The sequence below is a fragment of the Equus przewalskii genome, chromosome 30, assembly GCF_037783145.1.
Source record: "Equus przewalskii isolate Varuska chromosome 30, EquPr2, whole genome shotgun sequence".
In the NCBI taxonomy this organism is placed as follows: domain Eukaryota; kingdom Metazoa; phylum Chordata; class Mammalia; order Perissodactyla; family Equidae; genus Equus; species Equus przewalskii.
The window spans coordinates 26,528,774-26,553,563 of NC_091860.1; the positions used below are offsets into that span (position 1 = coordinate 26,528,774).

At 42.3% G+C, this 24,790-nt stretch overlaps 1 long non-coding RNA gene across 1 annotated transcript in view; it reads right to left on the bottom strand.

The window, feature by feature from the left end:
* Window positions 1–13,642: 13,642 nt before the first annotated feature.
* Window positions 13,643–24,790, bottom strand: part of LOC139080483 (uncharacterized) — a 30,070-nt gene continuing 18,922 nt past the window's right edge. The window contains exons 3-4 of the long non-coding RNA XR_011535022.1: window positions 20,179–20,355; window positions 13,643–18,115 (exon numbers count right to left, since the gene is read on the bottom strand). This is a non-coding gene — a long non-coding RNA (uncharacterized lncRNA). The remainder of the gene's footprint in view (window positions 18,116–20,178; window positions 20,356–24,790) is intronic.

Sequence of the window (24,790 nt, forward strand, 5' to 3'; positions counted from 1 at the left end):
TAGAGAGATACACTTCAGCCCAGGCCTCCAAGAAACCCACAGGTAGAGTCACCAGGAAAAGCAGCAGCCCACAATAAAAGGACCTCCGAACACAGAAGAGAGCAGAGCAGAGCGTCTGAAAGGAAGCGAAGAGCCACAGACAGCAGAATCAGGCTGGCCGGGACTTCCTAGACTCTGGAATTATCTGCTACAGAGTATTTTCTTAAAATTGTTTCCTATCCTTCAAGAAATTAATGAGAAGCTTGATAGCAAGAACAAGGAACAAGACATTATAAGGGATGACCAAGCATATTTGAAAAGGGACGAGTTTCATACATGTAAGAATACATGACAATTTAAATTAAACGTTTTGAGAGATTAAAGAGCGTGTTAGATACAATCGATCTAACTGTAGCAGCGTCCTGGAGAGAATTACTTACTGGAACAGAGGCCTGAAGGATGACGCGGGATGCAGCCCAGAGTAGGCTAAGCTGTGGGGATGCATGGACCAGACTGAAATGCACAGTGTCTCAAACATAACACGGCTTTACTTTTTGTTTAGTAAACTGATTGAAGTAAGTGCTCATTGTCCGTGAGCATGAGGTAGTTCAGGGACCCAGGATCCTGCCATCTTGTGGTTCTGTCCTCCTCTGGACTTTCCTTTTCATTCGAGTCCAGCCAGCAGCGAATGGAAAACAGGGCATGGCCGTGCACCTGGGTCACTTCACTCTGCTCCCCGCGCACGGGCAAGGACTCACTGTAACCGCTTACTTCTCATTTTCTTGATTTCTTTTCTTGTAATTAAGAGTAAATAAACGCTATTTCAGTGTTTACGGAAGTCATGAGCTTTTTGTGCTGAACCCATCTATGTGATATTTAACTTAATAAAACTTTTAATATTAAACCTTCATTGCATTCTTTAATACTAAACTATCATTGCATGGAGCAATAATGCAATGTGGTCCCATCTAATCATATTTTTATTAGAATTTTCACTTCTCTATTTATAAAGGAAACCAGTCTAGACTTTTATCTCTTTTTTCTTCTTCTTTTTTGTATTAGGTTTCTGCTAGCTTTCTAAATGAGTCAACACAATATATAACATATTTATTACTCTTATAAGACTATAGCAGTCCATAAATCCTTAAAGATGTTAAGCTGGTTTTTAAAAAAAAAAAAAAAGATAATGAGTAAATAGTCGTTAAAAACCAAATATTTGTGCTTTCCAAGGCCATTCTTATGCTTGATTTTGACAACATGTGCTGGCCCAGTCATCAGGAGGACTGATTGCAATCTCAGCCCTGTCCTACTGTTACCTGCGGCGTGTCCCAATGTCACATCACCTTGAGCTTCCTTTTTACCCATGAAGAAGGTACTGGCATGTAGGATATCCAAAAGCCCTTCCAGCCACCCTAGGTTTTTTCTGAGTTCCACAGATGACTTCTCCAGTTCAGAAGCCAAGAAAGGACCGCTTTAAAACCAAGATTCTTCTTTTTTTTTTTTTTGCTTTGGCTTCCTACCCGAAGGGAAGACAGGTATGGGAAAAGACTAAGTATGTCAGCTTTGTACAAATAATAAAACTAGCACTCTTCTCTATTCCTCTCCCATGAGGAAGTAGAGAAAGCACAATGACAATCCAGTCGCTAAACTGCGTCATGAGGAACTTCCGAGGTTGGTCAGCCGTTAACCACTTAGGGCAGATAGCAAAGCAAGTGACCCTCAGCCCAGCTCTTGGCGCTGGAATCAGGTCTCTCATTTCCTGCAGCTTCATCATAACAGAAGGAGTGATTTGAAGTGTGGCTCGCCTTATCAAGATGGAGTGATGTGATAAGTCAGAACTCTATTTCCTCTGCGGCCTACCCCCATGACACAGCAATTCCCGGGTGAGACCTTGGAGCTGAGCTGCTCTTTAAGGCAGACTCATTGTCCTGCTGAGTCAGGTTATCACTCACAGTCACATAAGCAGTGCTTTTCAAAAAAAAAAGAATAAAAGACAGCTTTCTGTAATCTCCTTGTTATCACGTTAAGTGAACTATCTGAAACCCCAGATTAGGAGAATTCCGTTTAAACAAGAATTCTTCAACAAGAATTCCTCACTTTAAGAAATGAGGTGCTTCCCTAGTACATTTAAAAGAAGTCAATTTTTCGCCCAAATTTTGATCAACACTCAATATTTTTTCAGGATGTATCTCAAACAATCAAAGAGTATGCGTGGACCATTCCCTACAAATAAAGGTGAAGGAAAATAATCTTTGTCAAGTCCCTTAAACATCCAGGAACCGTGCCAGATGCCTCACTCATGTGCTGGGAATAAATCTTAGTCTCGTAATCTAGGCATCTATGAATCATCACATTACTTTATTTTCTTAAATCAAAGTCAACTCCAAGTCACTAAGATGGTGAAGAGTCAAATTGTGGTGCTTCCTCCTGTTCAACATCTTCTCCAAGTTTATAAAAAGGCGCACAGAAGAAAACATTCATCTGTTCACACCCACATGGCCCACTGAAGTCTGGCAGCCTGTGGCTTCCTCGCCAAGCTCAGGCAGAGGAATCTGCAGCAAGATGGTAGCTTCAAGCTGCTGGGGTCCAGCCTCCATGGAACACCACATAGCCATTCCCCTCAGTGGTCTCCCCACCTTTCTGGATGTTGCCAGAGAGAGAAGACCAGGGCCCCCCATTCATGAGATCCACACATTCCTGTCCCTTTCCAAATCCTGAGTAATTATCCTTCTCTCAAAGGCAACAGCTTCTCTCTACTGCCTATGGCGTAATCCCCTCAAGAAGACAAGGCTTCTAAAACTCAAATCCAGGAAGGAATCTGAAAGGAATCCAGAACTCAAATCCAGAAAGGACTATGAAAGGAATCCAGAACTCGAATCAGGAAGAAATCAGATCCAATTGTACACAACTCCTGACTTCTACCCTTCATCACAAGACTGACTTTGCTGAAGCGCAGGCTTCTGGGTGGTGGTGAACAATAAAACAGCATGAAAAGTTGCTTTGAGATGAGATGCTTAGTTTCCTTTTAGTTTCAGAGCTGTTCTGGCCCCAGGAGAGTATATGGGCTGCTTTCTGGAGATGCCAGATTTGACGTTTCAAGGTAGCCTATGCTGATAAGCGTTTCACACCTACAGAGAAAGAGTGCTTCATGGGAACATTGAGCAAGATTTCACTGGAAAACTGGTCTTGAGCTGAGCTCCCCATGGCTCCAGAATCTACTACTTATTCAATAAATACAAATATTATTGATCACCACTTATGTGCCAGGCACTATGTCAAATGACAGAGAAAGTAAGGAGAGTAAGACACAGTGTCTTGAGGACAAAGGCAGAGAGATCCATCATGTAGTTTGTACACAGTGAGAGAGGCATCAAGGGATGTATGACAAGTTTAAGGAATCGATTCTGCTCTGGATGAGCTTACAGCCCATCTGAAGAGATAAGGCACACAAACAACTAGGGAGCCATTTGTGCCAAACCATGGGTATTAACTCGGACTACAACAGGAATTCTGAAAAAGTAGAGCATTTTTAAGGTGATCCTAATAGTCAGCCTCAGTGAGACTTGAATTGGGTTTTACATTGCTCTCTCTTCCTAAAAAAGTTTTAGTGCCCATTATGAGCAGGCCCTGTGCTAGGCTCTGGGAGTACGAACATAAAAAGTCAAAATTCATGCCTGAGGATGCTCAGCAAAGAGCGAAGGAGGAAGCCAAGGAAACAGACCTCTCAAACAGTGTGGTAGTGCTGCAATCCAAGCCTTTTCAGGGTTGGTGGGATTGTAAAATGGTGCAGACGCTGTGGAAAACAGTATGGAGGTCCTTCCATTTGATCCAATAATCCCGCTCCTGGGTGTATATCCAAAAGAATTGAAAATAGGATCTGGAAGAGATGTTTGCACCCCTATGTTCATTGCAGCATTATTCACAATAGCCAAGAGGTGGAAGCAACTCAAGTGCCCATCAAGGGAGGAATGGATAAGATGTGGGATGTCATATAGGCATATAATGGAATATTATTCAGCCTTAAAAAAGAAGGAAATCCTGTCATATGCCATGACATAGATGAACCTGGAGGACATCATGCTGAGTGAAATAAGCCAGTCACAAAAAGACAAATGTTACATGATTCCGCTTATATGAGGTATCTAGAGTAGACAAATTCACAGAAACAGGAAATCAAAAGGAAGTCTCCAGGGGCTGGGGGGAGGGGAAAAGGGGAAGTTGGTACAGTTTAATGGGTAGAGTTCCAGTCTCCCGGATGCAAAAGTTCTGGAGATGTGCTGTGCAAGAGTGTGCACAGATAGTCGTACTGTGCTATACATTTAAAATTGAGAGGGTAGGGGCTGGCCCCGTGGCTGAGTGGTTAAGTTCGCACGCTCCACTTAGGCAGCCCAGGGTTTCACCGGTTCAGATCCTGAGTGTGGACATGGCACTGCTCATCAAGTCATGCTGAGATGGCGTCCCACATAGCACAACCAGAAGGACCTACAACTGGAATGTACAACTCTGTAGTGGGGGGCTTTGGGGAGAAGAAGAAAAAAAATAGCAATAGATGTTAGCTCAGGTGCCAAGCTTTAAAATAAATAAATAATAAAAAATGAAATTAAGAGGGTAAATTTATGTTATATGCTTTTTACCACAATTTAAAAAAAAAATAAAACAATTTTCAGGCTTTCACCTTGCCTGGGATTGGGGGAGTTTTCAGAAAGGAGGTGCTGTCTCTGCCGAGCTCTATAGAAAGGGTAGAAGCTAGCCAGAGAAATAACGTGGGGGAAGGGGTTCTAAGCCAAGGAAACACCCCTAGCCGGTAACATTGGGCAAATTCTTGAGAAGCCAAGTTTGAGCAATTCCTATTTAAGGAGCAAAGTAGTGAAATCAAAGAGAAGAGAACTTGAGGTCAGTAACTTATTATCCCTTATCTGCCCTTACAGATGGGAATATATCCAAAAGAATTGACAGATATCCACAGTATGTCCCTGTGAAAGACCAAGGCCCGGGAGGGGCTCAAGTTCACTTCAATTGCTGTACGTGACCCATCTCCACGGAAGCACATTAGCACCGTGAGGTGACCCAAAGCATGCCAGCTAATCTTTGTCCTGCTATGGAAATGCCACCTTCTGTGGTCAGATGACTCATGCCTGCCTATAAATCCTGGTGGGGGCAGAGGCAGAGGGGGCATGGTATAGACACCAGCCTCTGAGTCAAGACAAGCAAGAGCAAGGACTGGTTCATTATTAGCAGCAACACAGCCATCATTGAAAGAAGCACGGGCCCTTCCTGACAATTACAGGCAGAATGCCTCCCTATAGGATTGATCAACTCATGTGTCTCCCCCAGTGGTGTGAGCCATTAATGCTCGGCTAAGCACAGTGCTAGCAAAACCATCGTTTTCAGTCCTACAAAAGAGAGCGCTAGGCAAAAACAAAATTTGAAAGTCATGTGTGTGAAGCTAAGGATGAGTCAATAGATACAATTTGGGTTCTTTCACTTTATCAGAGAAAGAAATGAAATCAGTCTGCATTCGCATGAGTTTTGGGCTATATGGTAAATACAGAAATGGAAGAGACACGGCCTCAAGGAGCTTAGATTCAGGCAGAGGAAATAAGACATTATACAGATTATCAGAACGACGGTTGGTACAGCACAATAAGCTCTTCAGAACAATCAGCATCACTCACAGTCACCAAATGCTGGGTTCTTTTTGGCACCAACGGATTTGGGAAGCCTTCAAGGATCATGTGCTTTGGGGTGTACTGCCGAGATCCCTCTGAAAGGTCATCGAAGTCATTCAGGACCATTCACAACTGGAATGCGCCTGAGCAGCCGCCTGACATAGAGAATGCCCATGAGGATGAAGAATGCACCAAACAATGAAGAAATAGATGATGGCCTCTTCATTCTCCCACATCCTTTTTCAAGCCAGCTTCCATGGGCACCACCCAAGGACATTCTGTAACCGTTACCATGGAACGAACAGCACCAAGCTTGTCGAGCCGAAACACAGACATGGGTTTGGCTCAGCATATGACCAGATGTCTCCAGGCTGAGTAACAGCATGTACCCCTACCTTTTCTTTTAGCTTTTACTCAGACTAATTTATAAGATAAACAGACTGCTGGCCAAGAAGTCTCCTTCTTTTTGTCCTGATAAATTCCTTAACTAAATAGAACATAGTGACTTATGGTACCAGACCAATTATTAACAGCCAGTTCAGTTGGAAAACGCAATTTCTTTTTTTTTTTTTTTTTAAAGATTTTATTCTTTCCTTTTTCTCCCCAAAGCCCCCCCGGTACATAGTTGTGTATTCTTCGTTGTGGGTTCTTCTAGTTGTGGCATGTGGGACGCTGCCTCAGCGTGGTCTGATGAGCAGTGCCATGTCCGCGCCCAGGATTCGAACTAACGAAACACTGGGCCGCCTGCAGCGGAGCGCGCGAACTTAACCACTCGGCCACGGGGCCAGCCCGGAAAACGCAATTTCTATGTCTGTTCCTCCACATTCTTGACAGATGAACAGACTGATGCCCCTAGAAATGTGTCAGCAGAGGGAAAAGAGACTGGTCTTTTTTTTTTTTTTTTTCCTGATTTTTTTCTCCCCAAATCCCTCCAGCACATAGTAGTGTATTTTTAGTTGTAGGTCCTTCTAGTTGTGGCCAGACTGGTCTTTAGACACACTTGTGACTCAGGTGTTAACCAAAAATGGGGGTGCGTGGAGTAAAGCTTGAAATACCCTCAGACGTGAAGGAGGACCCCTCTGTGATACGGTGAGAAGAAAAGGTATTCTCCTCCCCCTTCACACAGCCTCCAACGTGCCATCATCGAGGCACTATTCACCCACACGACGAGCCTCCTGCTCAAATGCAAACCTCTGAGGCAAGTGCCCATGTGTGCTAGAAACAGGTCTGCTTGCGCTCCATCCTCTATGCCACACAAATGAAGTCTTTTCATCTTTTACCTACTCTCTCAGACATCATCCCTGTGTCCTAGCTTGGGGACAAGTGGCATATTCCAATTTCTCCCAGGACCTGTACAAAATAATTTCTCCCATGAAAGCCTCTTCCTTTATGCATATCAACCACTGCAAATGCACAGCAGACAGGGGGCCACTGGGCCACTGTTCCAGCACTCACTCAAACTTTGAATCTCAGTCTATGCTCTGCAGGGACACACAGGGATGTCCTCAGGTAACCAAAAATCCACCACCCAATTATGCCCAGGGAAGTCTGATCGGTGATCAGAGACCCAGATTCCATGTCAAGATTCTGTTTCTGTCTTCCCTACACCTTTGTCACATACAGGTGAGGTCCATTCTTTAAATGTCCCTTTGCCTCAGGTTCCTATAAACTAGATCTGGGAGACCACTGTATGAATTGAATAGCTGCCAGGGAATTTTCAACAATACCCATAGAGATCAGTCTATGTGGGTACAAATCTCAGTCCACAAACTAAGGTCTACTAAAAAGACGCCAACTTCTGGTTTCTGATCCAACATGTAAAGAGAGCTTGGAAGTTGTCACTACCATCCTCACAACAAGAAAAAAAGCTGAGCAAACTGAAGATCAACAACTCTTGTTAGATCCATTAGAGAATGGAGGTTGCAAGGCAAACAGCTTCTCCCCAAAACTGGAGAGACAGGCAAATGCAAATAGTTACAGCTTACCCAGAGCAGAAACCCACAGCCGGAGTGAGTATCCATAGGAACACCTTAAGCTGTAATTGAATACTTGCTGGAGGCTCAGTCTGAGCAAGCTTGAGAATTAAAAACTCTAAGGGGACCCAGTCTCAGGGGGAATCCTCAGACTTTGGTGTGTTTTATCTCCAAGAATCCTGCCAGGTTCTCTCTGTGAAGAGCAGAGAAAATTCCCTGCTTGCTTCTAACAGGAGGAAGGGAAGACATGCTGTTATTGTTAATAAGCCCCACCCTCAGGAGGAACTATTTGTCACAGTCTGACCAACTGGGGCTTTACCAAACCTAACTGACATGGGGGAAGAGAAATATCAGATAACTGAGGCTCACTAAAAGACTGGGACTTCATAAAAGGACTAAGGAACCCTTCCTCTCCCCGACACCTCACCAGCGCATCAATAGGGCTCCTGTGTAATAACAGGATTACAGCCAAAAACACCTGCAAGCCTCAGACCCTATTCAATGAGTTTCTAGGAAAATCTAAGACAGGAGAGGAGACAGACAAGAACATTAGAGGAAATTTTAGCCTGTGCCCCCACAGCTACAACAAACAGTAAACACAGCACAACTCCTAGCCTGATAGACATAAAACTCACACCAAAGACCTATCTACCTCAGTCCCTTTCACCTGATACAGCATATCCGACTTGCAACAAAAAATTACAAGGCAGGATAAAAGGCAAAAAACACAGTCTGAAGAGACAAAGAAAGCATCAGAACCAGACTCAGATACAATAGATATTTTGGAATTATTAGACCAAGAATTTAAAATAACTAGGATTAATGTGCTAAGAACTCTAACGGAAAAGGTGGACCACACGCAAGAACAGATGGGTAATATAAGCAAAGAGATGGAAACTCTACAACAGAATCAAAAGGAAGTGCTTGAAATCAGAAACACCACAAGAGAAATGAAGGATGCCTTTCATGGGTTCATCAGCAGATTGGACAAGGAGGAGGAAAGAATTAGTGAGCTTGAAAAGGTGTCAACAGCAACTTCCAAAACTGAAAAGCAAAGAAAAACAATAATGAAAAAAATGGAGCAGAACATCCAAGAGCTGTGAGACAATTATAAACAGTATAACATACACGTAATGGGAATACCAGGAAAAGAAAGAGAGTATGGAACAGAAAAAGTATTTTAAGTAATAATAGCTGAAAATTTTCCAAAATTTATGACATGCCCCACACCACAGATCTGGAAAACTCAAAGAACACTAACCAGAATAAATAATAATAATAAAAAAAAATCTACACCTAGGCATATCATGTTCAAACTGCAGAAAATCAAAGAGAAAGAGAAAGTCTTGAAAGAAGCCAGAGGAAAGAAAACACACTTTACCTACAGAGGAAATAGAATAAGAATTACACCAGACTTCTCTTCAGAAACCATGCAAGCAAGAAGAAAGCAGAGTGAAAGATTTAAAGTGTTGGAAGAAAAATAATCTACCTAGAATTTTGTATCCAGTGAAATTATCCTTCAAAAATGAAGAAGAAATAAATATGTTCACAGAAAAGCAAATAATGAGGAAATTTGTTGCCAGTAGAACTGCTTTGCAAGAAATATTATAAGAAATCCTTTAGAAGAAAAATGATATAGATCAAAGACTCAGATCTATATAAAGAGAGGAAGAGCATTAGAAAAGCAATAAGTGAAGGCAAAATATTTTATTTTTCTTATTCTTAATTCATCTAATAGATAATAGTTTATTAAAATAATTACATCAGCTATGTATTTGGTGATTACAGCTTATGGATAAGTGACATGAATGACAACAACATTATAAGGGACAAGAGGGAGGAATTAGGACTACTCTGTTATAAGTTACTTGCACTAACTGTAAAGTGACATAGTGATTTGAAAGTGGACCTGAATTAGTTTTAACTGTATTTTGCACACTCCATGAGGCAACCGCTTAAAAAAGTAAAAAAAAAAAATGTATAATTGATATGCTAAGAGAAGAGAGAAAATAGAATCATATAAAATGCTAATTAAAACCAAAGAAGACAGAAAAAGGGCAGTAGGGGGAAACAAGAAACAAAGAACCAAGGGCAATAAGGCAATGAAGGGAAAACAGTTACAAATATGGTAAATATTTAACCAACTATAACGATAATCACTTTAAATGTGAGTGGTCTAAATACACCAATTAAAAGACAGAGACTGTCAGAGTGGATTGAAAAAAATGAGACCCACTTATATGTTGCCTACAAGAAACCCACTTTAACTCTAAAGAGACACGGAGATTAAAAGTAAATGGATGGAGAAGAAATTGAAAGCCTTGTGCGTTGCTGGGAGGAGTGCAAAATGATGCGGCTGTTGTGGAGATCAGTTTGGCAGTTCCCCAAAAATTTAAACATAAAATTACCATATGATTCAGTAATTCCACTTCAAAATTTATGCACAAAAGAATTGAAAGCAGGGACTCAAACAAATACTTGTACACCAATGTTCACAGCAGCATTATTTAAAACAGCCAAAAAGGTAGAAACAACGCAGATGTCCATGCACAGATAAATGGATAAACAAAATGTGGTGTATACATGCAATGAAATATTATTCAGCCTTAAAAATGGAATGAAATTCTGATACATTTTACAACATGGATAAACCTTGAAAACATTATGCTAACTGAAAAAAATTAAAGACAAAAGGACAAATATGGGCCAGCCCCGGTGTCCTAGTGATTAAGTTCAGTGTACTCTGCTTCAGCAGCCCAGGTTCACTTCCCAGGTGTGGACCAACACCACTGATCTGCCAGTGGCCAAGCTGTGGCAGCAGCCCACATACAAAAAGAGGAAGAATGGCAGTAGATGCTAGCTCAAGGCAAATCTTCCTCAGCAAAAAAAAGGACAAATATTCTACAATTCCACTTACATGAGGTACTTAGAATAGGCAAATTCATAAGAATAGAAAGTGGAATAGAGGCTACCAGTCGGGGAGGAGGAATGGAAGTTATTGTTAAACGGGTACAGAGTTTCTGTTTCCAAGTTTGGGAAATGAATAGTGATAGTTGCACAACATTGTGAATGTACTTAACGTCACTGCATTGTACACATAAAAATGGTCAACATGGTAAATTTTATGTTATGTATATTTTGCCACAATAAAAAAATATTTTTTAAGAAGCAGGATAGAGAAAGATGTACCATGGTACGACTAAGCAAAAGAAAACTACAGTAGCTATAATAATTTCCAAGAAAGGAGACTTGAGAGCAAGGAAAATTATCAGGGATAACAAGGAGTATTATGTAATAATAAAAAGGTCAATTCTCCAAGAAGACATAATAGTTCTTAATGTGCATGGGCCTAAAATGGAGCATCAAATACGTGAGGCAAAAGCTGAGAAGTGCAAAGGGAAATAGAAGAATCTACTGTTATAGTTGGAGACTTCAACATCCCTCTGCTAGAAATGGTCAGATCCAGCAGGCAGAAAATCAGTAAGGACATAGTTGAACTGAACAGCACCACCAATCAACTGGATACGATTGGCATTTATAAACGACTTCATCCAGCAACAACAGAATATATGTTCCTCTCAAGCTCACATGGAATATTTCCCAAGATAGACCACATTCTGGGCCAAGAAAATATATCCTACAAAGTATGCTCTCAGGACACTGTGGAGTTAAACTAGAAATCAACAACAGAAAGACAGCTAGAAAATCCCAAAATAATTGAAGATTAAATAGCACACTCTAATTAACATACATCAAAGAAGAAGTCAAAGGAAAAATTTAAAAATGTTTTGAGGAAAATGAAAATACAATCTCTCAGAATGTGGAAGATACAGTGAAAGAAGTGCTTAGAGGGAAATATTTGGCATTGAATGCATATATTTAAAAGAAAGACATATAATCAATGATCTAAGTTTCCTCCTTAGGAAACTAGAAAAGGAAGAGCAAGTTAAATTCAAATTAAGCAAGGAAAGGAAACAATGAAAATCACAGCAGAAATCAATGAAATTGGAAACAGGAAAACAATAGATAAAATCAATGAAACTCAAAGCTGGTTCTTTGAAAAGACCAATAAAATTTACAAACCCCTAGTCAGGCTAACCAAGAAAAAAAAAGAAGATACAAGTTACTAGTATAAGAAATGAAAGAGGGGCCATCGCTACAGATTAAAGAGGCAATAAAGGAATATTATGGATAACTCTATACTCACAAATTTGATAACTTAGATGAAATGGACTAATTCCATAAAAGACACAAGCTACCAAAACCCACACGAGAAGAGAGAGCTAATCTGAACAGGCCTATACCTGTTAAAGAAACTGAATGGGGCTGCCCGGATGGCAGAGTGGTTAAGTTCCCACGCCCCACTTTGGTGGCCCAGGGTTTCGCTGGTTTGGATCCTGGTCGTGGACATGGCACCACTCATCAGGCCATGCTGAGGCGGCGTCCCACATGCCACAACTAGAGGGACCCACAACTAAAATATACAACTATGTACCAGGAGGATTTGGGGAGGTAAAAGCAGGGGGAAAAAAAAGATTGGCAATAGTTGTTAGCTCAGGTGCCAATCTTTAAAAAAAAAACAAGAAATTGAATGAATAATTAATAACCTTCCAAAACAGAAGCACCAGGCCCAGACAGTTTCACTGGTTAATTTTAACAAACTTTTAAGGAGTAAATCATACCAACTATCCACCATCTGTTCTAGAAAATAGAAGCAGAGGGAACACTTCCTAACTCATTCTATGAGATTTCCCCTAATACCAAAACCAGACAAAGACATGACAAGAAAAGAAAACTACAGACCAATATCTCTCATGAACACAGATGTAAAAATCCTCAAAACATATTAGCAGGGGCTGGCCCCGTGGCTGAGTGATCAAATTCACGAGCTCCACTTTGGCAGCCCAGGGTTTCGCTGCTTCCGATCCTAGGGGCAGATACGGCGCCGCTCATCAGGCCACCCTGAGGCGGCATCCCACATAGACAGCTAGAAGGACCTGCAGCTAAAGTATACAACTGTGTACTGGGGGGCTTTGGGGAGAAGAAGAAGAAAAGAAAATGAAAAAAAATTACATTAACAAACTGAATCAAAAAATGTATGAAAAGAATTGTACACCACAACCAAGTGGAATTTATTCCAGGCATGCAAGTTTGGTTCAACATTTGAAAGTCAATTAATATATTCCATCTCATCAATAGGCTAAAGATATTATATTATATATATATTCTTATAATCTTTATATTTGATATATATCCTATAATATCATATGTATATTATAATAAAGGGCTGTCACCACAGAGGAAAATACCAAATAATTCTTTCAGGTAGAGGTAAAGAAGGCATCACACATAACTTGGCATCAACTGGTTCCTGAGGAATGAGTAGAATTTCTCCAGGGATGGGCATTTTAGGTAGAAGAGGAAGCTGACCAAAAATACCAGGGCAGGAAAGTACCTAGTCAGGTGTGGCCTGAGTGATGTGGACAAGCTCTGGAACCCCTTATCTCCCATATCTGTCTCTTCTATCCTGCAAAGCCCAGATTCCTCCAAGAAGCATTCCTTAACAACCTTTCCTACACACACCGCGTCCTGACAGGGGCAAGCACAAAGTCTAAGTAATGTTGATAAACCCAACAATGCCTAGCACAACACCTCCCTCACAGAAGGGCCTTAGTGTGTCTGGCTCCATTTATGTAATGGTAAATATCACTGGTCTTTATCTGTCAAACAGCTGGAAACTTGACTCGCCTCCGCCTGCCCTGGTAGCTAGTTAATGGTTAGTTTCTAATGGCTGCCTCAAGGAGTGTGGTGGGAGGGTGCCTATGACTCAGGACTTCACTGACATTCCAGGAGGTCATTCCTCCAGGTGACCAAGGAGTGTCCAGAGACACTCCCCCGAAACGTGACCCCAGGCACACAAGCCTTGAGCATAGCAAGACAGGAAAAGTTCCTCTCCCCCCCTAAGCGTTCAGACAGCAACCAAATTTCTGAAAAAGAAAAAAAGAAAAGGAACCAAGACACTTTCTGTTTATCCAAATGAATTTATAATCTGATGAAAAGGGAAAAATAAATTCTGTTCAACCCGTTTTTACAAGAGCAGAGGCCATTTTCCAAGGATGACAGAAACCTCTGAAAGGCTGCACAGAAAAGAACATTTCAATCCTTCCAAATGTCCAAAGATATGCCTGTTAGTTATATTTGGCCATTAATGTTCATAAGATAACATCATAAGGTTAAGCAAGAATTATCATTTTAAAAAGAAGGCACTTAAGATATTTAAAATATTTGCATATATATGAACATGAAACTTAAATATGCATAAATATCAACTATAATCATATGGCTTCATTTGAAGGATAAAAGCATTTCAGAATAAAAGCAATAAAAAGCTATTAGCTATTATATCGTCATGATCTTACATAGTTCCACAATCTACTTACAAATAGTAGTGATGACTGAAATTTATTAAGCAAGCACAGCATAACAGTGACACTGGGAAGAGCTTCCTTCATTTCTTCATTTAATTCTCACAGCAGCCCTGCAACAGCCATCCTGTTATTATCCTATTCTACAGATGAGGAACAGAGGTCTGCGTTAGATCAGCCAGGAGGTGATAGTCAGGCCTCAAGTTCTACTCTGCCTGAGTCTAAATCTTTATTTTTATTTATTTATTTATTTATTTTTTGAGGAAGATTAGCTCTGAGCTAACATCTGCTGCCAATCCTCCTCTTTTTTTTGCTGAGGAAGATTGGCCTGAGCTAACATCTATACCCATCTTCCTCTACTTTATATGTGGGATGCCTACCACAGCATGGCTTGCCAAGCGGTGCCATGTCCACACCTGGGATCCAAACCGGCGAGCCCCGGACCACCGAGTCTAAACTTTTTATTTTAACCACCCCACCGGACTGTCTCCTTGAAATGTCTGCTATGCATCTATCCACTCCCTAAACAAGCATTTATTGAGCATCAGGGCGCAAATTCTATGCCACGTTACTATGGGATAAAAATGTGTATAAAATGCAGCGTGCCCTCAGCAAGCCTTTGCTCGAGTGGTTAGTATCATTTTTTAGCCTTAAAATTGTCATTCAGATAGCAGCTTTATTCATAATAGCCAAAAACGAAAAATAACCCAAATGTCCTTCAGTGGATAAATGATTAATAAACTGTGGCGCACCCATGACACGGAATACCATTCATCAACAAAAAAGGAACGAATTATTAGTACACACAACATCTTGGATGGATCTCAAAATAATTATGCATAGTGGAAAATGTCAACCAAAAGGTGACGTGCTGTACGATTCCATTTATGTAACATTTATGAAATAACAAAACTATAGAGATGGAGAAAGGGTTAGTGGCCACCAGGGGTTAGGGAGGAGATGGGGAGGCGGCCCGTGAGGGGATGGCATGAGAAAGCCCTGTGGTGATGGAACTGTTCTGTGTCTTGATTTTGGTGGTGGTTATAAGATCTACACATATGATAATACTGCATAGGACTATTCACACACACACACACGAATGCATATAAAACATCGGCAATCTGGATAAGCTCTGTGGAGAGATGTCAACACCCTGGTGGAGATGTTGTACTATGGTTATGTAAGGTGTTACCATTGGGGGAAGCTGGGCCAAGAGTACAAGGACTTCTCTGTGTATTTTTTTTTTTGGCAATTTCCTTGAATCTATAATTATTTCAAAAATTTAAAAAAATTCTAACTACTATGCAAGTATTCTCCTCTTTTGGAGACAATTTAACTCCACTAGCAGCTGCAGTCTCTCTGCTGTTGCCCTGAGGCCGTTGCCCTGAGAAAGCAAAGATTTCCTTGGTCCTTGGCAGAACTCAGATGCGGGTTACCTTAGCTGCTGGTTAATAAAGTCAGCAGTTAACATGCAAGCAGCCTGACAGCCGCCAAAGGACAGTTGTAGTTTTTTTTCTTTAAGCATGATTCTCTTATTAAATAGATCCACAAACACACATTTTGCACTTTAATATATTTCCTAAATTACGATCTAAAATATATTTATGACCCAAATATACAATAAGTAAGAACCCCCTCCATTGCCATGTCATGCTTCTTTTTGAAGATTTTTCCCATTTGTTATCTTATCTATAAATCATGCCACCCATGAACCTAATTCAAAGGCCAAAAATCCAACAAAATCAAGGTAGCGTTTGGCTGGGGGCCCACTCTAAGTGACAAAAGGCTTCTCTAGGGCTGGCAGAAGCTGTGTGCTGTTGTTACCCAAATTCTCTAATTCCCTGTCCCCTCATCCTCTAATTCTCTGTTTATGCACCCTATTTTGTCAAATACAAGACGCCAGGGATTGAAAGAGACATTCTGATTTCAGAGCTATTCAGGCATGAAAGAGGCTTGTCTTAGAATGGATGCAATACTGTAATATTCCATCCAAATTCCTCCAAATGCAGATAATGGAACCTGCGCATTTATCTGAAGAACAGGATCCTCCCTTATGCCGGAAGGAGAATGTTTCCATTGGTGGTGATCTAATCCCTGCGTTCAAAACACGAGATCCAAACCAAGGTTTCCTTTTCTTGAGATAAGAACCTGTGTGGGGAAAGGGGAGTGTGTGGTTACTTGCATTAACTAGATGAGCTCATGTGAAACTTCCAGGAGACCTGGGCCCTGACACGTGTGTGAGTGGAGACCAGCTGACTGGAGGGCCGTGAATCATGGACAGCTGGCTCCATCACAAGGCTAGGAATGAAGTTCCTGGGATAGATAATCAGCTACTTCCTGCCTGTGCGGGATCCCGGGAAGGGTTCATCTGAGTCACACAGCAGGGACCTGGGTGGCTTTGCCAAAGGAACTGACTTGAGGCTCCTTCTCAATATACCTCCTTTGCTGACTCACAGACCAGCCATAAGGAGCAGTCCTCAGGAGCAGCAGCAATGCCCTGGTGCCTTCAACTGAGTATGGAGCAACTCCCAGAAACCAAGTAGGCCTGCTGCCATGACAACAAAGAGGGCCTGAGAAGAGGAGGGTATGGCCACGACCACCAGCCCCTGGGGCCATGTCCCCAAGGCCCAAGCTAGAGGGTTAATGGGACCCAGGCAAGGAGCCACAAACACCAGCCCCAGAGTGCAACCAATCCAGTCACCTAGTCTCAGATCTCAAAAGGCCCCTAGACACCGTCCAGTCCAGGAATGGATAGAATTCAGGAAGGTAAGCTTGGATGAAAAAAATCCTTGCTTCCGCTAACCAACAATGGATATTTAGCATTTTAACTTTGCATGTAGGCAACAGATCACGTCGGCAGCATCTGTGTCTGCCGCCAATAAAAATCATAATATGGTCGTGTCACATTATGGCCGTTGCAGATAGCTTGAAACATCATTCACCTTTCACCTCTCCTTGGGACTGATGCTTGTTTTAGACTTGCTGCTACATCTTGCTATTTAATCCATTATTAAAGTAGTGCATATGTTACTATATCACAAATGTCTATGTTTGGTATTTTGATAATGGTATTTCCATAAATGTTGTTTCCTTTGTAATCTGATGTATTTATTTTTTCCATTTGAGCATTATTCTGAGAAGGGATCCAGGGTTAACGCTAGACCATCAAAGGGGTTCATGGCTCGAAAAAGCTTAAGGACATCATATTAGCTTGCTAGGGTTGTTGTGACAAGGACCACAGGCTGGATGGTTTAAACAGCAGAAACGGATTGCCTCACAGTTCTGGAGGTTGGAAGTCTGAGATCAAGGTGTTGGGAGGGTTGCTTCCTTCTGTGGCCTCTCTCCTTGGCTTGAAGATGGCTGCCCTCTCCTTATGTCTTTATTTCATCTTCCCTCCATGGGTGTCTCTCTCTGCAAATTTCCCCTTTTTGTAAGGACACCCATCACATTGGAGTTGAGCCCACCCAAACGATGTCATTTTAACTTCATTACCTCTGCAAACACCCCGTCTCCAAAGAAAGTCACATTCCGAGGTCCTGGGGGTCCGGATTGTAACATATCTTTTTTCGAGGGCACACAATTCTACCCACAGCAAACACTCACTCTAGTAATCTCCATGTTTTCCTCATGAGGAGTCTCAGGCCCAGAGCAGTGGAGTGACTGACAGAGTTGCTAACAGAACACAGGCTTCCTGACGCCCAGCTCAGGATTTAAAGTGCTTTATAAACCACACAGGGCCACACAGCTGTAGGTGAAATGGCCGCAGAATCCCTGGGGAGAGCAGGGAGCAATCTCTCCCCGTGCAAATGCTCTCAGAAGCCTGAGAGGCCCAATCAGAATGCAAAGCTTTTCCATCCAATGGGCAGCCAGTTCGTTGGCTCCCAGAAGAGGAGCAGGGAAGACTTCTGGGATAATTCCTTTCCTTTCAGTTGACGGCTCCTTCCAGTCTCATCTTTAATTTTTACAGCTGTTATGATCATCTGCATCACGCATATAAGGTGGCAAGTGATGGGCACAGAGGGTCCACTTGTGACCTCCAAGAAAATGCCTGCAGCCTTGACAGAGCTTCCTGTGTAGAAGACATTTGAACACGTAAGGAGAATGGGAAATGTTTTCTCACCATGTCTTTTCTCTCTGAGAATCTCTCTGATAGATCCTGACCTCAGGCCTATTATCCAATCTGAAATCCTGTCTGCACCATCTGACCTTGTTCTCATGAGAGCTGAAATGGACCTTTCCACATGGCTGCTGGCATGCACAAATCCAGGATGTGGACACGTTCGATGGAAACCAGTCAAGAAGAGAGTTTCTGGGGCCCCAATAGGCCTACTTCAATATGGTGGTCAGAACCCATAAATCTGATGTGCCATTCAGAGTTTAGTTAAGAAACCCAGCGCCCCCATGTCCTAATGGAGCAATTGGAATGATCAACTTCTCTAGATAGCTTGACGTCAAGGGAAGAAACAGGGGAGACTATGACCTGCAAATCCTAAAGTGGCATCAGGGACATTTATCATCTCTGAGCAGCCACTCCCATGGGCCGTTCATCAAAGCAAACTAGCCTCCTTACAGCCCCGGTGTCACATGAACTCAGGGCACATTGCAAATCTACATAACATACAAAATACATACCCAATGGTAATCAAGCACGTAATTACTGCTTCCTATCTGTCTTCCCCACTAGACCATAAGCAATATGAGGGCCGGGACCATTGTGCATCGTGCCCACCACCGTACTCTCAGTGCTAAGCACAGAGTCCCACAAAGGGCAGACACTGGTCAATATTTCCTCAGCAAATCAATGACTGCCTCTCCCACCTCCACACCCACCTGTCCGATAGCCTGTCACCCTTTTGCAACACTTCTTCCCCTTCCAGGTTACCCTCGTTCATTTAAATTTAGCTTTAAAAAGATAAAAGCATGCCCAGAGTTGGCAGCAGAAAGCACACCGCAACCTGCGTTACAGACCCCACCCACCCAGCAGAGGAGGCCCCGTGGCTCTTCGGGGTAACAGCATCCCACTGCCTTCATGGAACATTGTCTTTCTATCAAGGGTTGCATGTACACTGCCTCATTTATTCTGCACAATGACCTTATTCTAGACACTCATAGGCTAAGGGGTTGAATGTCTTATTTGAGGTCGCAGAGCTGGAGGGTATTTGTGGCATAATAAGAAATATATTTGGTCTTTGTCCCCATCCCTGGCACAGAGCTTCTAAAACCCTTGGAATTTCCTGAGTGGTAGGAGTGTCCTGTTACTGATCACCCCTGAGTTTATGCTAATGAACCTAAGCCCCCAGATAGGGGGCTGGTCACCGGAAAGAACAAGTAAGTAAAGGGTTGGAACTTTCAGCCCCACTCACCAGCCTGCAGGAAGGAGAGTTGGGGCTGAAGATTAAGCTCTATAAAACTCTTGGGCAATGAAATCTGATGCGCTCCTGGGTTGGTCACAAACCTTGTCCTGTGCATCCCTTCCATCCGGGCGTTCTTGAGTTGAATCCTTCACAATAAATGGGTCATAGCAAGTAAACTGTTTTCTCTGAGTTCTAAGAGCCGTTTTAGCAAGTTATCGAACCTGAGGAGACAGACTCCCCCAAATTTTTAGCCAGTGGGTTAGAAGTACAGGTAACAACCTGGACTTGCGATTGGTCTCTGACCTGGGGGCAGTCTTCTGGGACTGAGCCCTTAACCTGGGGGGTCTGCACGGACCCCAGATAGATTGTATCAGAATTGAACTGGATCATTGGACACTCAGCTGATGTCAGACAATGGTTTGGTGTGGGGAAAACACCCACACATTTGGTGTCAGAAGTGTGCTGTGGGTAGAAACAGGGTTGGAGCTCAGACAAGGCTGATTCAAACACTGGGCTTGATCAGCTTGTTGTGCAACCTGCCTGGAAGCGGCTTCATTACTTTTAAGAACTTTGGGCTTCCCGGCCCTTCTCTGAGCAGTGTTTCCACGCTGTTCATCTCCATTCCATAGCCACCTCTGAAGTTTGGCTACTTGCCTCTCAGCTCCCAGGCAGGCTGCCTTCAGAGCTGTTCGGTGATCAAAGGGCTTCCCAGGCTGTCACACACACACACCAGGAAATAAACTAAAAGGAGAAACTTCTCTCCAGTTCTCAGTCCTACCTCATCTGAGGTGTCAGAGACCATGGTGACACTGAGAAAGCACCAGCGCCAAAAGCAGCAGCAACCAGACCTAGTTCATCTGTTCATTCAGCTGATTAGCAAGTGGCAGGAGAGGTCTCATTTCCCAAAAAAAGGCCAGTTTTCCTTTCTTATCCTGGCAGATCCACACTGCAATGCCTGCAGGTAAAAAAAAAAAAAAGTGAACAAATGAAGAACAGAGACTTTTTCATCCACACAGCCTAGCTTGGATATTTGAGCAATTGCGTTGCTACTGGTGTTTCCAGGAGAATCCGTCTAAATTCTAAACACATTTTCTCTTGGCGCTGGAAACCAGGTTCCAGACGGTGGAAGTGGTTGAATACTAATTACTTGTAGCCAAGGACATTTGAAGACCATCTTTTGCTTTTTTCACAATCTAAATCTTCTCTTCCTAGGGCTTCTGGCTCCAACCCGCTTTTCAGAAAACAAGTTAATAAACTGGCAAAATCGACAGCTAGCATGAAATTAACACGATTTCTTTCCATCTTTCATTTCTTTGACAAATATTTATTGGGTGCTTACTATCCCCAGGCAGTGGGCTAGATGCTAAGGAGACAACAATGAGCAAAATGGCAGTTTCTACCCCCAGGTGCTTAAGTCCAGTGAGAGAGAAGGTACCAACAAATGTAAACCCACAATTCTGGGGGTCCTACGGGAGAGGGGCACATGGTTCGGTGAGTGCCTCTCACAGGATCTGAGCTAGTTGTGAGGTTGGGAAGACTTCCAGAACACATGGTACCACATGCATCAGGATCTGGCTGGGCGGGAGGGAAGGAGGTCACTGACTGGCCAGAGGCAACAACGAGTACAAAGCCCTTACAGGGGAAGGGAGCAGGGCAAGGACAAGGGAGCAACAGGAAGTCAGAAAGTCTGTATGACTGCAGGAGCGCGGTCTAAGGTGAGGCTGGGGAGACAGGCAAGGGCCAGGCTCCCTAGTGCATGGTGAGCTGAACTTACAGGGTTTGTCGCTAAGCCCAAGAACAATCAGAAACCATTGAAGGGCTTTAATCATTGGGATGATGCAAAGTTACCTCAAAAACATTCCTCTGGTTTCACGGTAGAATAATGAGTAATATCAGCTCTATTGCACTTTTCATATGAAATAGGAAAAAGTAGGAATTATCATCTCCATTAGAGATGATAATATTGACATGCAGAGAAGTAAAGCCACTTGCCCAGGTCATAGTGTACCAGAGGCCAAAGCACAGGGCTCTTGTCCCATGTCCCCAAGTCTTTAAACATTCATTTTCAAAAGAACAGATAAAAAATTGGTCAGATAGTCACATTGGGTGACCCTCTTCTTTTTTGCATTCTGACAGCTGACTTTTGAAGTTGTCCAGGTACAAAGGACTCAGCCAGTGGCCAGAAATACGAGCCCCCTAATCTCTACCCCTAGGAATGGTTAAGCCCTACGACCTCCTCTCTCCACACGAGAAGCCTATTTCTCCTCCCTTTTCTCCACACTAAGTCCCTCCCAATTTCTTAACTGCCATGTCTTGCCTGTGGCAAAGGCTATGTCCACTGCACTTTCCTCATGACCCCATCACCACAGGTAAACAGAGCCTAGCATCTTGAAAAGAGAAAGAAAATGTTATGTGTTACTCCCTAAGACAAACTCCAAATCATCCCAGACCACTGAGTCTGTAACTCAGCCTTCAATTTGTTTAGGAAACGTTAGTTATGCTAAGTCTCAGTATCTTCATCTGTAAAATGGAAATAATAGGGGGCCAGCCCAGTGGCACAGTGGTTAAGTGCACACGTTCCACTTTGGTGGTCCGGGTTTTGCAGGTTTGGATCCTGGGTGCAAACATGGCACCGCTTGGCATGCCATGCTGTGGTTGGCATCCCACATATAAAGTAGAGGAAGATGGGCACGGATATTAGCTCAGGGCCAGTCTTCCTCAGCAAAAAGAGCAGGATTGGCAGATGTTAGCTCAGGGTTAGTCTTCCTCAAAAAAAAAAAAGGAAATAAAAAGATCTCTGCTCCCAATAACAGAGAACAGGCAATTCCAGCCAAAAATTCTCCTAGGAACAATTAGAACCACTGGAAAACCATAAAAAACAGCTACTTGGACATATCAGGAAGCTAAAAATACAGTAAAGAATTGCCATCTGGGGCAGACGAAGGCCCAGGGAGATGTGCCCACGCATGTTTAGACCTGCTTTTCTCCAGGAGGTGTTTGCTCATTCTAGAAAGGTTGGCCGGGAGGCTAAGCAGTGATTCCGAGAGCCTCACCTTAGGGCTTGGGGTTCAGGGACAGAAATAAGAGCGGTTTATGGCGAGTGTCCCTCTCTTTGGATTGGACTCTCACAGGTCTACACAATAAAAGTAAGGGTAGCCATACAGAACTGTGGCTCACTTTCCAATGAGCTCAGTCACTGAAACTGATTGAAGGAATTGCTGACAGTTAGTGCTCTCAGGCACCTGGCAGAAGAAAACGTGAATCTTTTCTGGAGGAAGATAGCAGCATCATAGGAATTATTTCTACAAATAATTTTATCAGAACAATGTCCTGCATGCAACCAAAAGTAACAAGGCATGTGAAGAGACAAAACCAGAGAACTGAAAATCTGCAGAAACAACACACAGTGGAAATAGACTCGGGGACTCCAGTGAACATGCACAAGCTGTTAAATGCTTAATATCTTCAAGGAGATAAGAGACAAGACTAGGGGCTGGCCCCGTGGCCGAGTGGTTAAGTTCGCGCGCTCCGCTGCAGGCGGCCCAGTGTTTCGTTAGTTCGAATCCTGGGCGTGGACATGGCACTGCTCGTCAGACCACGCTGAGGCAGTGTCCCACATGCCACAGCTAGAAGAACCCACAACGAAGAATACACAACTATGTACCGGGGGGGCTTTGGGGAGAAAAAGGAAAAAATAAAATCTTAAAAAAAAAAAAAAAAAAAAAGAGACAAGACTAAGAATTTCAGCAGAGAAATGGAAAGTATTTCTTTTAAAAAGAACCAATGGAAATTCTAGAACTGAAAACACAATAACCAAAATTAAAAATTCTGTGGACAGGTTTAAGGGAACATTAGTAACCTAAAACATAGAGGGGAAAAAATAAAGCATAGACCAACAAAAAGATGGAAAACACACAGAGCAGGTAACAGAAATAGAGTGCACATTGAGAATGTCTAGCGTATGTGTATATGAAATTCTAAAAGGAGGGAATGGGGGGAAATGCAATGTTTAAGAAATAATGTCTGAGAAATTTCCAGAAGTGATGAAGAATATCAAACCTCAAATTCAAGAAACCTTAAGAATTTCAGCAGGATAAACAAAAAAAGAAATTCACCCCTAGGCACATCATAATAACATGAGGGAAAATCAAAGACAAAAGTAACATCTTGAATACAAGCATATTACCATAAAAAGACCTAAAGTAAAATGACAGCTAACTTCTCAACAGAAGACAATAGAATGGTATCTTTAAAGTGCTGAGAGATAGCACTTACACAGTGTCAGGAATAAAAAAGAAATAACACTGCAAATCCCACAAAATTCTGTAAATTAAAAATGTGCTAAGGTATTATGAACAACTCTATGAAAATTCAGACATCGCCAAGCCATGCTGTGGTAGGCATCCCATGTATAAAGTAGAGGAAGATGGGCATGGATGTTAGCTCAGGGCCAGTCTTCCTCGGCGAAAAGAGGAAGATTGGCAGCAGATGTTATCTCAGGGCTAATCTTCCTCAAAAAAAAAAAAAAAAGAAAAGAAAAGAAAATTTAGACAGAGGGTCAAATTACCAGAGAAATAAAACTTGCCAAAACTGGCATGGTAAAATAAAAAATATAAATGGTGATATAATTATTATGGTAGTTGAATCCATAATTTAAAACTTCCCAAAAAGAAAGCTCCTGGTCCAGATGGATTCACTGAGAATTCTACCAAACACTCTGAGAAGAAATAATGCTACTCTGAGACCATCTCTTTCCAAGAAGAGAAAAAGAGGGAGCCTCCCACTCGGTTTTTTGAGGCCAGACTAAGTGCGATCCAAAAGCTCTTAAGAATATTACAAGAATGGAATGTTTCAGGCCAGTCTTCTTCATGAACACAGACGCAAAAATCTTAAAGTAAAGTAAGGGTAAACCAAATCCAACATTACATACACATACATCCCAGCCAAGTTAGGCTCGTTCCAGAAATGCCAGGTTTGTTTAACATTCAAAAATCCATCGGTCAGAATCTATTGACATCTCCATAGACTCAGAAAAGGCATTTGATAAACTTCATCACGTATTCATCATTAAAAACAAAAACTCATAGAAGACTAAGGAATCGAAGGTAAGTCCTTACTTTTACGAAAAAACCATAATATTATTGGTGGAAAAGTTAAATGCTTTCCTTCTGAGATCAGGAATGAAAAGAACGCCCGCTATCACCACTTCTATTCAATACTGTACTCGAGGGCCTAACAGCAATAAAAAAGGAAAACAGATACAGCGTAAGAGCTGGAAAGGAAGGAATAAAACTGTCAGCGTTCTCTGACCGCAGGACTGGTTTATGTAAAGATTCCAAAAAAAAAACCCACTGCAGACAAACCAGTAGAGCGGTTAAGTGAATATAATA